Here is a 7,959-nt window from a genome sequence, read left to right on the forward strand (position 1 = left end):
TAAGTCATCAGCCATGGTGACTGATTCAGCCTATAGTCTTTCTCCCCTCCCTGGATTTCAGGAGGTAGAGGGGTAATCACAGGTTGGTTCTCACAGCGACCAGTACTTACCCTGTGGTTATCTATGAGGTTTCAAAAAATTACCTCATTTATATAAACGTTTTTGTGGTTGAAAGAACTTATGAAAAGTGAAACATTTTTTCACATTTATCACTCTGGACCTATTTCAGGGACTGAGGACAAAAGACAAAATATTATAATAAAAGATATTCCCATTACTCTTATCATTTAGGAAATTGCAAGGGTTTTAGGAGCAATGTGATAGAAACAGGGTAAACACCAAATACATATTTCTTATTATAAATCACTGTCATAATTCAAATCATATCAAGATGAGATATAGAATATTATCTACATTTTACAGGTGAAAAAAGCAACCAGATTGAAGTTAACTAACATGTCTAAGTTTACATGAAAGGAGAATACCCAAAAAGTCTACCTTTTAAAAATTTTTTCCAGTAGGATACATGGATGCATGAATACTCATTTACTCTCATGTAGATGAATTTTGATTTATTTAATTTCCTATTATATGTTGAGTCAATTTCAATTCAATGTTTTGCTGAACCAGTGATGCTCAGAAATGGGAAAATGAGTTAGTTTGGACAGCAAAATAAACTTTCTTTCAAAAGCTAAATTTTTTCATTAAATAGAATGACTTCTAAAACAGTTTTTAATAAAAAGTAGCATTAGGTAAAACAAAAACTACTATGAGTATCAATAAAAGGTAGCTCTTTCCTGAGCCTAATGCAGGCTGCACAGAAAATTGTGATAAATAAAAGTTTGCTTCTGGGACCTGTAACCATGCACTATCTCCCTTTTGGTCTCTACCATACTGCATAACAAGTATTCTGTTTCTTTTAGACTAATGCATGAAACAAATTATGGCCTGTGTTCTTTGTGTAGCAACAGTTGCCTGGGGTGTGGCAAAAGAAAATTCTACTATATGCAGTTAAGGAAGACATTATTTAAGAATATAGCAATGGAGGAGAGAGATCGAACTCTGCTCTGAACACAGGAATGACTGGGGATTCATAGCCCCAGGCAGAGTAAGAGAGTCGAGGAATGGAAAATTACCAAAAGAAACTTGGTTAGATATTAAATGTGGCAAGTAGGAGAGTGGGGGACTCTTGCTCAAGTGGCTTGACAGGATTCTTGCTGAAGTGGGCTCAGGCGAAGGATAAGGCCTAATTGAGGAGAGAGCTCCAAGGAGCCTGACTGAAATTTAGGCAAGGAAGGAATTTTTGTGAATTATTCCCTCTTCCATACTCCATTACACTTTCTAAAACAAAGTTCACTTGAAGTCAGAATATCTAAAATGTAGGTTGGGATTGCCTATTTACTAGCTAATGTGATTAAGTTCATGTCACTAACTTCTAAAAGCTTTACTTTCTTGATCTGCAAAATAGGTGTAATAATATTAAGACTTAAATATTTTAATTACAAGAAAATGATTTAAAGTACTGTAAAGTGCTCTAAAATGCAGTGTTATCTGATAAATTCAAGCTATTAATGATTATTTAATGTCTTCTGGCTCCAGAAAACATACATATAAAGGAGAATTTCAGTGTCTTAACACAAAATACAGGTAGATATTAGTAATTGTAGGTCCTCTAAGATGGGAAGCAGGGTAGGATCATAGAATGTTTCAGAATAAAGGATCTTTTCAGCATTTCTTACAGAGAAATATATTTGTGATTTTCAAAACAATACAGAAGAAATGGTAAGATAAAATTCTAAAACATTTTAAAATCAAATTATTAAAGCAATGGTTTTTGAAAAATAATTAGAATCATAGCTTAAAGGAAAAGAAGTATCATAAAAATAGACCCTGTAGTCTACAGACATACTACCCTAAACAAGATTGATCGCATCTGATCTCAGAAACTAAGCAGGGTTGGGCTTGATTAGTACTTGGATGGGAGACCACCTAAGAAGACCAGGTGCTATAGGCATAAAAATTAAAATAAAAAAATAAGGGATTATAAACTGACAAGGTCCTTGCAATCTGTAAGGTCAACCAAGGTTTGCCTTGCCTAAAAAAACAAAAAACGAACAAACAAACAAACAAAATAGGCCCTGTGAATTTACTGACATTTATTCCAAATTATCCTCATTTCCTTTTACCTTTTTTTTTTTAAACACGGACATTATGAGTAAAGCCTCCCTTAATATTTTATATAATAGGATGTTTAACTGCAAATTAATTAAAAACCAACGATATGTGTGTTATGTATGTATGTGTTCATGTGTGAATCTATCTAGAAGTAAGATAGCACAAAAGTAACAGAGAAGTATAAGATCCAGATTATATTTCTGTGTTATCTCCCAACTAACCCTGCTTCCTGTTAATTGGCCATGACTAGTATACCCCCACTTCCCTGTCTTTGCATTGGCTGTTCCTTCTGTTTGGAATGGTCTTCCCTCATATATCCTTGTGGCACAGTTCTTCACCTCTACCAAGTCATTATTCAAGCATTGCCTTTTGTAGGGAGACTCAGAGAACCAGCCCACATGAATTGCTGTCTCCTGCCACTATAGTCTCAGTTTCCTGAACACAGTTCTTTTTTTTTTTTCACCAGTTATTACTAATATTTTGTATTGTTTTTTAAATTTTGTTTTTCTTCTCCAACTAGAATGTAAATTCTATTAGAGAAGGCATGTTTGGCATATTTTATCGCTTTTGTTCATTGATTTATCTCCACTGTGTTTTACCTGCAATATAGTAAGTGCCCAATAAATATTTTTAAATTAATGAATAAATGAATGAACCACAGAGCTTTCTGTATGCATGTTTTGAGATGATGCTTCATGCCTCTATTTTCTCATTCTCTTGTAGGTAAGACTCAATCTACTGAAGAGACAGCTTCTTTCCTCTGACTATAGAGTTTCTCTCAGTTGGATTATAATAAATGTCTATGAGATGCGAGATGTTCGCAATTAGAATAGGCACAGAAAATAGTCCAATTATTTTGGCTCACTTGAGTAGAAAGCATCTTTGCATTCTTCATCTTATATACTGAAATTCCTTTTGTCTGATCCCCATAGAAGCTATTAAATATTAACACCCTTTATATAGGGTCCTACTGCATACAAGTTCCCATGTTATATTTAATTCCTGAAAATCATTTCTTAAACACAAAAGAAATCTGGGTGCCTTGTTTTGATATAAAGTAGAACTTACACTCTTCTTCTTTTCTTTTATCTATTAAGCAACCTAAAGCTATGGCTAATATCCAGTTATAGTTATCCTGGGGTCCTGTAGCCTTCTCCGACTGCTTTAGATTCAGTGTTGTTATAGTCAATGATTGTCTCATTCTCCACTATGTTTAAAACTATAAGCTACCTGATGTAGTCTATGACCTATGTGCATATTGTTGCCTTATTAATTTCTTAATCTCCTCCACCTATTCTGTCATTGTTTAAGAAAAAAAATGAAAATTTGTGAATTGTTCTAGCTGTGCGTCATACATAACAATTGTTTCACTAATAAAAGAATGAAGTGTGGGAGTCATCTCTTTGAACCAAGGAAGGGAAAAACTATAATCTAAGTAGAATTAACTGAATTAAATGGTTGAAAAAAATAGTCTAATTATTTTAAAAGCCGAAGCAAAAATAAACCCAGTAAAGATAGTTTCCACCATCCAGAGATACTCTCAGACTATTGTAGAGCTTTATAAAAACTATTCCTTACAGGTAATGAAGTTAATTAAAGCCATTTTTTTCTTTTCCTTATTTTTTTCTTGAAATATAATATTTTTTATTATAAAACAATGTTTCAGATTATGTAAAATTTTAGAGTTATATTGACTTCAACTTTTGTTTGGGAATAAGCTTTATCCTTTGTATCAACAGAGCAAACACTCCTGAGTAGATCTGAAACGTTTATTGATGGTCGGTGTAAGATATACATCTTTGCTAATGAAGGCAATTAATCTGTTACCACAGATGGGTTCACACTAAGTATCCTTCCTGTGCAGACAGCACCTTCTTCTTTCTTGCCACATTTAAATCTTCATGACCTCATTTTTCATCCAGGGATGGTAATTTGTTAGCTACTGACTGCCTTAAGAACCAAGCTACCATCCACCCTCACTATTAGGATTTATGTGTAAGTCTCTTCTCTGCACAGAGGACTGGCACACAATCTGAAGAGTTTGTAGATACTACTCATCAAATGGTGACAGCCTTGACTCTAGATCAACACTTTAGAGGAGCTAGATTAACAATCTGATTCTTTACCCTTCCGAACATCATCTGGCTGAGAGAAAATGATTTTTCTAGCTTTGTGTATGTGAACTTTCTAATTAAAGAAACTTCTCTAATCCTTTTCCTCAAGCTAATGGAGCTTGACTTTTCCAAGGGAAATTGCCACTGATTTCTCAGGAGATGACAACTTTATACATTCTTTTCTCTGCATGGTTTTACCTGTCTTCAGTAATTGCAATTCTGATTTATCAGTTTCTATGCCCAAGCTATTAGCTGACTGAACTCAACTCTCAGTAAAGTATCTTGGGCTAAGTGAAATAAGAGTTATTTTTCGAATGCAAAATAAAAGGCGTTGGAGCACACTAAATGTGTATGCTCCATGTGTGCAACATACCAAAATCAGTTTTCATTAATATTTAAATATATGTGAAGAATGCCATTTCATTATCAAATTAAAAATTCTTCATATTTTAATGAATACTAGCAATTAACAAGTGTGGAAAATAAGTAAAAGTATTCTTAAGAAGAAAACTGAGGTTTAATTAAAAAAAACTAATAAATGGAAAATTACTTATTCAATTACTTACAACACATGTTATTTTGGTTAAATATCATAGAATTGAATAAAGATTCATGCTTAAGAGCATGGCTCTCAACAGGGTATTTGGAATCAAATTCTGGCTTTGTGACTCACTGGTTGTATGGTCATGTACAAGTTAATTAATGATCCTGTGCCTTGTTTTTCTTAAATGTTAGATGGGTATGGTGGAGGACAGCTGAAAACCCTCCATATTCCAAAAACAGACATCAGAAACTACATGCCATTTACCCTGAACCACTGCATTAATATCTAGCACTCACATAAGCCATATTTTGGCATGGATAAGAGATGTTTAGTACATACACTGTGTGAGAGTGGATACTAAGGCTGAGATGCGAATAAGAGGCTTTGAGTTGTGATTAATTGCAGAATCAAGGCATAAGAGACCACCAATTACTTATATCCAGAAATGAGTGAAAGATGTTTGCCTGATTATTTAATGAAATTTAAAATATATATAATCATACCATGAAGTCTATGTCCCATCTTGCTAAGAGAATAAAGATACCTTCCTATTTCAACTAAAAGGCACAGATAGGTGGAATAGGTTTTTAAAAATTGATTGTAAGTTTTGTTCTTAAAAAGTAAGATGCGTCATTGATATTGATTACTGTTCCAGGTAACCAGAAAATTAGCCAGTCTCCCAGAAGTTCACCAAGGCAGTCCACACACTGAAAACATGGCTTCCCAGAAAATGGATAATATTCTCTTTCTCTTACTTTCTGATAATCTGAGAATTCATGACTGATATCTGATTTAAACTTATTGTAAGATGTTATCTATTACAAGCTGCCTTCTGGTGTAGCAGGAATGCAAAAATAAAAAGTATCTGTCTTACGATAAATGTACAGTATTTGAAAAACTCTTCCTACTAAAATAATTTTAATATATAATATTTATTTTGGCTAAAATATAAATTATTTTGAAATGTTTTCTTAACTATATATATGATTTTATCTACAGAAAATGATCATATCTATAAGAATTCCACAAATATTACTAATATATTTATGTAAGCTATGAACATCTGTATTTTTAAATCTAATTTTACCCTTATGGGTGTGCAAAATTTACCTCGAGAAAAGAGACACTTTAAAGAGAAGAGTTTATCTGTGAAGTAAATCTATAACACTATACATTGTGATCCATCATGCCCAGACATGGAAATCTCATTCCAGTAAAATGATGCAGTAAAATTAGTTTATGAACTAGAAACAAAGGAAAAAATAATCGAGAAAAAGAAAATCTTGAATATGGAGTGGGAACAAGAGTCTTCAACTTTATGAAGTATTTCCCGCCAAACAAAGAGTAAAATCATCGATAAATAAAATACGTCAGTGCTAGAAGGGACTTTATAGTCTACAGTGCAATGATGGAGATTGGGCTACTGTTAAAGAAACCAGTTCTTGTATCATTATAGTTTCGAAGTGCTTCCCTGTTAATTTGAGCAATGAGTACTTATAAGTGGTAAATGTCCTAGTGTCCTGTGGGTATTATTCCTCTATACATCAGAAGTGTATAGTAACTCACCAGGACTTTCTTCCTATAAGCACACTGACAAAGGAACAACAAATAGAGTTAGGGAACCCCAAAGTAAGAAAATTTCCAACATACGAAGGAAAATTAAGCTTCTTCTGACAACCCTCTCAGCTGAATAAAACAAAATTTTTCATTGTTGCAAACAGGATTATTGAAGATTATAATTGCCTTGTTAGTTCCAAGACAAAAGATAAAAAAACATAAAAATTAGGAAATTTGTCTTTGAACCATTAATTATTGATTTGACCTGAGTGAATAAACTCTCCATGCAACCATTGTTTTTCTAATGACTATAATACATAGAAATATGACCAAACATATGTTAATTCATGTTTTTAAAGTTTTCTCTTTAAATGTTATCCTTTAATGTTTAACTTCATTTTCTCTCCACATATCTTTTTAATTAAAAAAGAATTAAAACTTCAACAGGAATCGCACTCTCACCAACACTGTTTAAGAGTTCCCCTTTGATCTACGCCTCACCACAGGGTTGACTGAAGTCAACACTTGGTTTTGTCAGACTTCTTAATATTTGCTAATTATGAAAATTGATATTTAATATTCAGTTACAGAAAGCAGTTCTAAGTCAAAACCGTTAGTGTGTATGAAACTATGATTCATGTTAGTCATAATTTAAAGATAAAATATTTTAAGAGAGTTTATATCTTGTCAGAGTCTCCCATATCCTTTACTAAATAATATTATGCCTCAATGTGTCAAAATAAAAATTAAAAGAGTATGAAGAAAAAACTCAGTAAGAATACATTTAGGTTAATGTATAGGTGACAGAGAATAGACTGCCCAAATATGACACACAGGAATGTGCTGAAACAAGATTAATTAGACGTGACTTCAGATAAAATAGGTTAAACCAGTTAAAAAGGAAAAGGTGACAGGCAAATGTAGAATGGAGCATAGATCTAGCTTACTTCTCTCACTGTTGTGCATTCTCAGTCACTTATGGTGGTGGTGTTCTATCCATGCTCTAAATGTGAGCCTTCTTTGCAATTCTGCTTATAACACTTTTTTCTTTCACAATACACTGTACATTTGACCTTGGCTGTTTTATCCATCCCCATAGTTTCCTGTATATTTTTACCTCAGAAATAACTTTCAATTTTAAATTATTTTCTTCCCCACTGCTACTATCTAAATATATAACCTCATCATCACGTGCATGGACTATTGTTTCCTGACTCCAAGCTTTCTCCCCCTCATTCACCCCCAGATCTGCCATGAAAGTGATTTTGGCCACAGTGTAAATATAAAGACACCATCACCGTGCTTCAAACCAATTAGTGGTTTCCCATTAATTATAGGATGAAGTCCAACTTCCTTAGCAAAACAGAAAACACCCTTTATAAGCTGATAACTTCATGCATCTCCGGCCTCAGCTCCCAACATTTTTTTTTTCTCTCAATATTCCTAATCCAATCCTACTGAATTACTCTGAGCTGCACACACATGTGGTGCCTCTGTCGGAATGGAATACAGAGGCAATGCGCACTTGTGGAAATGTTTCTCCTTCCTTGTCTATTTGGCAAACTCCTA

The 7,959-nt window shown here is 33.4% G+C and overlaps 1 pseudogene; it reads left to right on the top strand.

Annotated features, from left to right (window-relative positions):
• The first annotated feature begins 1,895 nt into the window (after window positions 1–1,895).
• On the top strand, window positions 1,896–2,014 carry LOC118607492 (annotated as a pseudogene).
• Window positions 2,015–7,959: the final 5,945 nt, after the last annotated feature.

This window comes from Rousettus aegyptiacus, unplaced genomic scaffold (assembly GCF_014176215.1).
Source record: "Rousettus aegyptiacus isolate mRouAeg1 unplaced genomic scaffold, mRouAeg1.p scaffold_m13_p_8, whole genome shotgun sequence".
NCBI classification, from domain to species: Eukaryota; Metazoa; Chordata; class Mammalia; order Chiroptera; family Pteropodidae; genus Rousettus; species Rousettus aegyptiacus.